This window comes from Diaphorina citri, unplaced genomic scaffold (genome assembly GCF_000475195.1).
Source record: "Diaphorina citri unplaced genomic scaffold, Diaci psyllid genome assembly version 1.1 scaffold5376, whole genome shotgun sequence".
In the NCBI taxonomy this organism is placed as follows: domain Eukaryota; kingdom Metazoa; phylum Arthropoda; class Insecta; order Hemiptera; family Psyllidae; genus Diaphorina; species Diaphorina citri.
This window is the reverse complement of record NW_007382752.1, coordinates 17,045-26,374: the sequence shown is the minus strand read 5'-3', so window position 1 is coordinate 26,374 and position 9,330 is coordinate 17,045. Positions and strand designations below refer to the sequence as shown.

Sequence of the window (9,330 nt, the reverse complement as noted above, 5' to 3'; positions counted from 1 at the left end):
GACGTGTCCACGCTCAATCTGACTCTGAGCACGGCCTCACAGACTGACCTGTGCGCAGAGGTAAGGAGTTTATTTAATCTACGCAGACTTTTTGCCGGCTAAGCTTTTGCTAATTTTATGACAAATAATAATAATACTCTTGAGTCGATATCGTTATGAAGACACTATCAAGTTTGATGTTGGGAAATCATATTATTACCGTGAATGAAGAGAGTTTCTAGATGAGCCTAGGATTTTTTCCTCCCTGACTAGTACGCTCACGAGAAACCAAGGTAAGTTGTCATATTATTACCGTGAATGAAGAGAGTTTCTATATGAGCCCAGGATTTTTTCCTCCCTGACTAGTACGCTCACGAGAAACCAAGGTACAACTCTAAATACTTCCGTGGTTCATATTATTACCGTGAATGAAGAGAGTTTCTAGATGAGCCTAGGATTTTTTCCTCCCTGACTAGTACGCTCACGAGAAACCAAGGTACAACTCTAAATAGATACTTCCGTGGCCGAGTGGATGTCACATAAGGCTTGGTCCCTGGTTCGATTCCCGGGAGGGTCGAAGTTTGTACTCCAAGCAGGGGTGCACTCTGTGCTTGAAGTTCAGGGTGCACTCAGCCTGGTGAGGACAAATGTGTAGTAAAGGAGAGGCTCGTAGTAATGCTGTGGAATCCTTCACCACAAATAAATCATGATTTAGAATATTTTAACTTTAACTATTAACAGATAAGGTTCGTTCTCGGAACGGCTAGTTCTCCTATCCTGTCTTCTCTTCAATTTCGGAACGATAAGACCTCAGTTGTTCCTTCTCTCAGACCTTATAAAAAAAGTTAGCACTAGGCATTTATTCTTTTTTTTTGAAATTTTAAGCATTTCTATTGCAATCAGCGTGTTTCGAACTTCCTTTATCAGCGAAGAAAAAAAAAAGTGGTTGAGCCCCATTCCATTTCATTTTTCAGGCGGACGGAAAATCAGCAGATGACAAGAAAGTGGAGAAACTGTTGAAGAAAACTTCGCGAGAAATCTACAAGCTGAGGAAGCACAAGGCAGGAAAAGGAAAACCGGATCTCATATCATTCAAGTAAGTATTTGGGTTTCTAAGCGCTAGGTCGCGGGTTCGATTCCCGCCCGGGCCGAACTTTATCCTAAACAAGCGAGGTTCGTTCTCGGAACGGCTGGCTTTCTCCTATCCTGTCCTCCTCTCTTTGATTTCGGGACGATAAGACCTCCGTTATTCAGTTTCTTCTATCAAAACACCAAAAATATATCAGTCGCGCTGTGATGTTTCAAAGTCATAGAGCAGGAAAAATGAGGACCAACGGAATTTTTCTTTTTCTTCTACGACTTCTAGATACCACGATAAATCGATCTAAAAAATACCCTTTTTTTTTTTTTTTTTTTTTTTTTTTTTTTCTTCTTTTTTTTTCGGGACGATAAGACCTCCGTTATTCAGTTTCCTCTATCAAAACACCGAAAATAATTGTATCTGTGCCTCCAATTTCAAGGAGAATAATAATAACTTATTTAGGAATAACAAACTTCAGTGGCGTAGTGGTTAGCACGGTGGACTTTGAATCTGGAGCTTGGTGGTTCGAGTCCAAGTCAAGCGACAAAATTTAGCGTAGTGTATTAAGTGGGAAACTACATTTGTGACATGCATTTATACTTAACACAATTAAAATTCCTTTTTTCTATTAATATTTATTAGATATTACAACATTAAATTCTAACTCTGAATTATCCCATCAGGATAAAATCCGCCCCGGGCGGGAATCGAACCCGCGGCCTAGCGCTTACAAGGCAGACGCACTACCAACAGTACCAACGAAGCTAAGTAGGCTGGCAAATGTGTAGTAAAGGAGAGGCTCGTAGTAATGCTGTGAAATCCTTCACCACAAATAAATCATGATTTAGAATATTTTAACTTTAACTATTAACACGTTCTCAGAACGGCTAGTTCTCCTATCCTGTCTTCTGCTCTTCGATTTCGGGACGATAAGACCTCAGTTGTTCCCTTTCTCAGACCTTATTAAAAAAGTTTTCACTAGGCATTTATTTTCTCTTTTCCCCCTCTAGGCTGTAAAGGATTCACTTTACCTAGTTTTACCGCACTGCCGCTTGCTCAGATTCACGATTTAACGTTTCTTTATTTTGTTTTCCTGCAGGCTGTGAAGGCGTCCCATGTGAAGCCGTGAGTCTGAAGCTGGAGCAGCTGAATAGAGAATTTGTACAGAGTAGCAGTGGAGAAGCTACGGGAGGTGGAGAGGAAGAATATGAGGAGGAAGAGGAGGAGGAGGATTCGAGTAGCGAGGAGGAGGACGAGGAGGAGGATATGATGGCTGTGTTCTGTTTAGACAATAGTGCGACCCATGACCGGTAAGGATTTTTTAATGGGTTTCCCATTTTTACCCCATCCTTCCTTTATTATTACGCTAGTAATAAAAAGGTATAGTGGACGGGCTATTGTATTCGCTTCGGTGTCTGTCTGTCCCCATGGAAGGACTTATCTAAACCTGGTCGACCTATACATCAAATTAAAGGTCCTTTTACCAGTTTTTTTTTTTATTTTTTTTAGTAATGGAAAGGAATTGGGTATTGGACCATTTTCCTACGCGCGTCCCAATATTTTTTTTTTTTACAATTCAAATTAAATTGATCCCAAGGGCAAGGCAATGCCTAATCCCTTGACAAATGGAGTGTGCCTGAAGGCATGTGATGTGTTCCAATCCACTCGACCCCAATATCACTGCTAGCTTCCTTGGCAGGGCAATTTACAATTTACAGAGTAGAAAAAAAAAAATAAATCAACAACACCAACCTTAGTGGTGTAGTAGTTCTATTCTATTCTATTCATAACCTATTTTTCTATTCTATCTCTTGCAGACAAGCAGAGTTGTGTCAGGTTCTAGAAGAGATAGAGCTAGATCCCACACCTCCCCCTGTCACATCGGAAGATAAGACTACCAACACGGAGTGTGTGTTTGTGCCGGGTAAATCTTCGTCGCATCACGGAGGCAGTGTGACGGGCAGTGGAAGCAAGTCAATCGTGATCAAACGCTCGCAGACATTTTCGCCTGTGGCGCGGAACTCCTATATTTGTAGGGTGAGTAGTACTTATGAAGATGGATTTACACTAACCTGGTTTATGGGGCACTGTGCTCGCCCATCTGATGAGGGACATACTACGGGATGGGCATGCTACGACACAGACCACAGGCGTCTAAAGTAGCAGATGTTTTATTGCTACGAAATAAAAATGGCGCCGGTGGTGAAAAACACTATTTTTTTTTTTATTATTATTTTTTAAGCCCCTCAGTATAATGTTGGTTCTGTGTTTGTGTTTCAGTTAAACCGAAGTGAGAGTGATAGTTCAATGCCCCTGTACAGACGAACGCATTCATTTTCCTTAGTCAACAATGCCTTGTTTCGTTGTTTTTTACTTTTTTTTCTTCCCATCTTCTGTAGACTTTTTTTTTTTTTTTTTACCTTGACAAATGGTAAATGAAAACAATGAGATTAGTTAAAACAGACATATAAATAAATTTATTTCCTCAATAAATATATTAAACAAAATCGAGTAAATTTAGAATATGCTTTGGTACTGTAAGTACATAACCAAGGACCTATGTATTTAATCTAAGTTACAAGGGGGCCAATATGCTATACACTGAGGCGAGTGTCTGAAATACATCAACGCAAAAAAAAAACTAACTTCTGCTGGGAATCGAACCCGGATTAAACGCTACGCCTCACCTGCGTGATGGTCATTTGAGTATGAGGACTGGTCCCTCTAGTAGGTCGCGGGTTCGATTCCTGCCTGAGGCAGATTTTATCCTAAACAGATAAGTTTCGTACTAGAAACGCCTGGCCGTCTCCTATCCTGTCCTCTCTTCGCTGCTTTCTAGACTATAAGACTAGAAGTTACAGGTCCCTCCATTAAACCCCTTAAAAATAAAAACAGCTTGTTGATAATCCAAAATCAAAAGCGCAAAAGGATAGTTCATGGTGACATTCAAGGAAGATAATGTACAGACTACAGATAGAATAGAATATACCCTGCTTGTACTGCCAGAATGAGACTGAAAAATCCCTTTATTCCCACAGATAGAGTATTTGAACTTTTCCTAATAGTATTATATCTTTATTGTTTCCATCAGGTACCGGGTCCATGCGGTGCAAGTCTCATCACTCGGGTCCGCGGACCTCACTCGACCTCGAACTGGATCTGAGGGCCCAACACACCAAGCTGCAATCTCTACAGGACGAAATCCAGTCCCTGAGGAATCTCAAGTCCAGACTCGAGCTGGCCAAGGAGAAAAACGATGTGGAAATAGCCAACTGGGTCCTGGAAGATGCCCAGTTCCAACATCTCATCTCACAGGTAATAGAACGAACGAACTTTGTTTCACCGCCGTTTTTATTTCGTAGCAATGAAACAACTGCTACATTAGACGCCTGTTGTCTGTGTCGTAGCATGCTCATCTCGTAGTATGCCTCTCATCAAATGGTCGAGAAGAGACACAATACTTCCCATTTAGGTGCTGGGTCAACACGAGAACACCAGAAAGTTACCCGTGTTAGTGTTTTCCAAGTTTGAAGTCGACGATTTTATACGAAACAGTACAAACCAGCAAAGATATTGTGGATCCCATTTAGGTGCTGGGTCAACACGAGAACACCAGAAAGTTACCCGTGTTAGTGTTTTCCAAGTTTGAAGTCGACGATTTTATACGACACAGTACAAACCAGCAAAGATATTGTGGAAAAATACTGGAATGCTCGGGGAAGAATGACCTTTGTAAACAACAAGTAAACATCATATTATAGAGATCTTGAGTTAAATAAAACCTGTGCTTCAACACAAATATCTTGAAGCTATTCGCGTGTTATTTTATACGACACAGTACAAACCAGCAAAGATATTGTGGAAAAATACTGGAATGCTCGGGGAAGAATGACCTTTGTAAACAACAAGTAGTAAACATCATATTATAGAGATCTTGAGTTAAATAAAACCTGTGCTTCAACACAAATATCTTGAAGCTATTCGTGTGTTGGATTTTATTAATTTTACTAATGGTAGAATTTTTCAATTCCATTTCATTTTCCAGGCGGACGGAAAATCAGCAGATGACAAGAAAGTGGAAAAACTGTTGAAGAAAACTTCGCGAGAAATCTACAAGCTGAGGAAGCACAAGGCAGGAAAAGGAAAGCCGGATCTCATATCATTCAAGTAAGTATTTGGGGTTTCTAAGCGCTAGGTCGCGGGTTCGATTCCCGCCCGGGACGAACTTTATCCTAAACAAGCGAGGTTCGTTCTCGGAACGGCTGGCTTTCTCCTATCCTGTCCTCCTTTCTTTGATTTCCGGACGATAAGACCTCCGTTATTCAGTTTCCTATCAAAACACCGAAAATAATAGATCAGTTGCGCTTACTTGGGTGATGTTTCAAAGTCATAGAGCAGGAAAAATGAGGACCAGGACCAACGGAATTTTTCTTTTCCTTCTACGACTTCTAGATACCACGATAAATCGAAGCCCAGTGGTAACGCGCTTGCTTGCCATGCAGAAGGTCCCGGGTTCGAATCTCACCATCGACAAAAATTTGTACTCGATTTTCGATTGAAAATATTTCAACGGGCTTTCTGGTGTGCTAGATATGTCATTATACGAAATAGAAATGTCTTAGAAATACACCGATAGTTAACTTTTTTTTAGGTGGGATTCAGCTCGCGGTACTAAGTGTTTCACCGCTAGCAACAGGCAATGAAACACCTTAACTTACGGTGTGAGAGCCGAACTTTTTTGTTTTAAACCGCTTTAAACTCCGGACTGGTAGTGAGTAAATACGTATGCCAAATGAGAATGAATCTATGAAAATAGTAGGAAACTTTGTTTTCTAACTAATGGACAAATCCCCGATTCACTCTGGAGCGACTGAGATTTAAGGGAAAAAGAGAGAAGGGGTCAAGTTTGGTGTGACTTTAATGTAGGCTTTGACGTCACGGCATACGCTCCCGTAGGCGATGACGTCATAATTCATTACTTCCGCTTCGTTTGTTTGTGCGCAAGCGTTTCTGCGCATTTTGACGTGAATCTGTTTCATCCACCGTGCGATGTTTCGACTTAAGTAACAGCAGACTGGCGGACTTATGAAATACATCCATAGCTATTGATGTGAACTCGGCCATGGAACGAAGACATTGTTCATACATGACGTTACATGATGTCTGGACAGGGAGACGATCCATTTGTAGCGTGATTTTCTTATGTACCTGGGAAAATCAAAACAATAATTATTTATTTAAGCTATGATTATGTGGAGAGCGATTTTCTTATGTACCTGGGAAAATCGTTCACGTCAATTAAGTTGAATTTGAATTTCATGGTCCTTGAAACCAATGTTTTGGTCAAAATAACGTGACAGATGGTCTAACTAACCTGTCTTTTGCCTAGTTAGCTTGGAGGGTAGCGCGCCTGCCTTGTAAGCGCTAGGTCGCGGGTTCGATTCCCGGCCGGAGCGGATTTTATCCTGAACAGTGAAGGTTCGTTCTCGGACGAAAGATAAAAGCGTACATGAGGCAAGGGTAGAGAGGAAAAGGTGACCGAATATGATTCTATTTGGTTCCTTTCTTGCCTTGGTAATATTGGATAACGCGTTGCGTGAGGTAAAAGAAGAACGGAATTTCAATTTTGTGTATCATTGTTTCGCCCTCAGGTATTCATCATCAGACAGTACGCTGCACATCAGCATAGAGAAGGCTCGTAGTCTCAGCGCCCTACTGACTGCATTAAGCCAGATTCCCCCTATAGTACAGATCACACCATCACAGACTGTGATTCACAGATAGTGATGGGTAAATACCCGTGTACTTATTTTTGGGGTAAATACCCATTTTTTATAAATACCCGGGTATTTTCAAGAAGCACCTCAGTCGATTTGTGCCCGGGAAATTAAAAAAAAAAAAAATCAAGTGACGATGTTTTTTGTTTATTTTTCTTCTTTTTTTAAAAAATACCCAAGGGGGTGGATAAATACCCGGGTAAATACCCAATTTTTATTTACCCACCCAGTGGGTATTTACCCACGACCCATCACTATTCACAGCACAGTCAAAATATTCTTACGGGTAATTAAATGGGAGTATTCTGCCGTTCAAGTTTATGCTCACTCCCATCTTATCACCTGTATTTGACCGTTCTTAGAACGTACTGTGACTAGAGCTTTGCAGTATGGTGGGAATGAGGCTTTAATATTTCGCTTCGTCAAGGTATGTTTTTGAATTGGTGCTCCGAACTAGTTAGAATAACTTATAGCCCATAATCAGAGTTAGAAACTCGGTTGAGTTTAACTCTTTTAAATCTAGCAATCTGATTGGCTGAAAATTTTGAAATCAACCAATCAGATAACCCAAGAGTTACACCGAGTTTAAATTCAGATTATGTTCCTGGCCATAAAACGATGTTGAATACACCAGCTCTGTGTGGACTACGGAACTAAGCAACGTCCTATGCGTCTTGCAACTGGATGGGTGACACGTGACGTGTTACTTGCGTGTGCTCTGCCTTGTAAGGACAATTGGTTGGTTTCAAATGTTTTAATTCCAGCAAAAGCCTGGCTTTAACCCTGGATTAGTTTTTTTCAACTTACTCACCAGGCTGGGCGTTGCTCATCTTCGGTGTCCTCCAGGTGTATTCAGCATCGGACCTAATACCCGCCACACACGTTACGATAGACGGTCTCGCAGACCTGGGTCTGTCAGACCGTCTGAGCGTGAATGGCGGATATAAGCTACTGGCTTATAATCACATTTTTAAGTGATTCAACGATCAATAGATCGACATTTGATTGGCTAAGAAGCAAACGGGACTTCCCTATAATTTGAATATTTTGTGCCTTTTATTTTAGCACATAATAACACTAAGCTATGAACATTGCGCAATCTTATATTATAAGAACAAGATCCATTCACATTTCACACACTGATCGCTCTATCTCGAGAACCACAACACCTAGAAAGCTGAAATTTGGTAGGAATATTCCTTTTATGGTCTAGGTGTGCAATAAGAAAGGATTTTGCGAAAATCTAAACCGATCCTGAGATAGGTATGATCAATTTTTCATCGCTAAAATCTCCATAAGAAATACACAGAGTACAGAGACTGCGGGAGAGAAAACTTTTCCTCGCTCCCCTAATATTTGAGTTTCGTTTATGTTTTTAGTTTGACAACTATGCAGCTAATAGGGAGCGCGCAGCGCGACCGTATTTTTTATTATTTTCTACAAGTTCGGCCATGCCTTTTCTACAAGTTAGGCCATGCCTCGGGATGAACTAGCGGGATTCCGGAGCGAAGCGACGGAATTCAGCTAGTCTTATATTATAAAAACGAGATCCATTCATAGTTCACATTTCATAGTTCACACACTGATCGCTCTATCTCGAGAACCACAACACCTACAAAGCTGAAATTTGGTAGGAATATTCCTTTTATGGTCTAGATGTGCAATAAGAAAGGATTTTGCGAAAATCTAAACCGATCCTGAGATAGGTATGATCAATTTTTCATCGCTAAAATCTCCATAAGAAATACACAGAAAGCAGAGTCTGCGGGAGAGAAAACTTTTCCTCGCTCGCCTAATATTGAGTTTCGTTTATGTTTTTAGTTTGATAAAAATACAAGTTCGGCCATGCCTTTTCCACAAGCTTGGCCATGCCTCGGGATGAACTAGCGGGATTCCGGAGCGAAGCGACGGAATTCAGCTAGTATAATTTAGCTAGGTTTTCCTACGTTTAATATTTTCTCACGCTTTTAGTTTTCATTTCTATAAAACTCAGGGACGATATTAGATTTCAGGGGCGAAGCCAAGGGAGCGCGAAGCGCGACCTCATGCTCACCCCGCGAAGCTCCCGGGAGCGCGCAGCGCGATCGTTAACAAGGGACCTCAAAGCGCGACCCCATGCACACCCCGCGAAGCCCCCGGAAGTGCGCAGCGCGACCGTAAACAAGGGAGCGCAAAGCGCGACCCCATGCACAACCCCGTGAAGCTCCGGGAGCGCGCAGCGCGACCGCAACTCCGCGTAGCGAACACGCGGGCACCAAGTGCGAGTTTTATCTATACGCGTATTTCGGGTGTTACCCCATTCTCAAGATGATATTTAATTAAGGTTGTAATTAAATATCATCTTGAGAATTAATTTGGGGTAACACCCGAAATACGCGTAAAGATAAAATATATTACATTTGTAAAACTAAAAGTCAAGAGTTTTTTTTTATTTATTAAGTTATTGAAAGTTTTACCAAGTATTATTTTGGTCTTATTATAAAGCTTTTTTTT

The 9,330-nt window shown here is 41.2% G+C and overlaps 1 protein-coding gene across 1 annotated transcript in view; it reads left to right on the top strand.

Annotated features, from left to right (window-relative positions):
* Positions 1-237: 237 nt before the first annotated feature.
* The window catches only part of LOC103521518 (protein kibra-like), a 25,241-nt gene continuing 16,148 nt past the window's right edge, over positions 238-9,330 (top strand). Inside the window, exons 1-2 of the mRNA XM_008486628.3 lie at positions 238-272; positions 2,160-2,311. The gene's annotated coding sequence lies outside the window, so the exon portion shown is untranslated. The remainder of the gene's footprint in view (positions 273-2,159; positions 2,312-9,330) is intronic.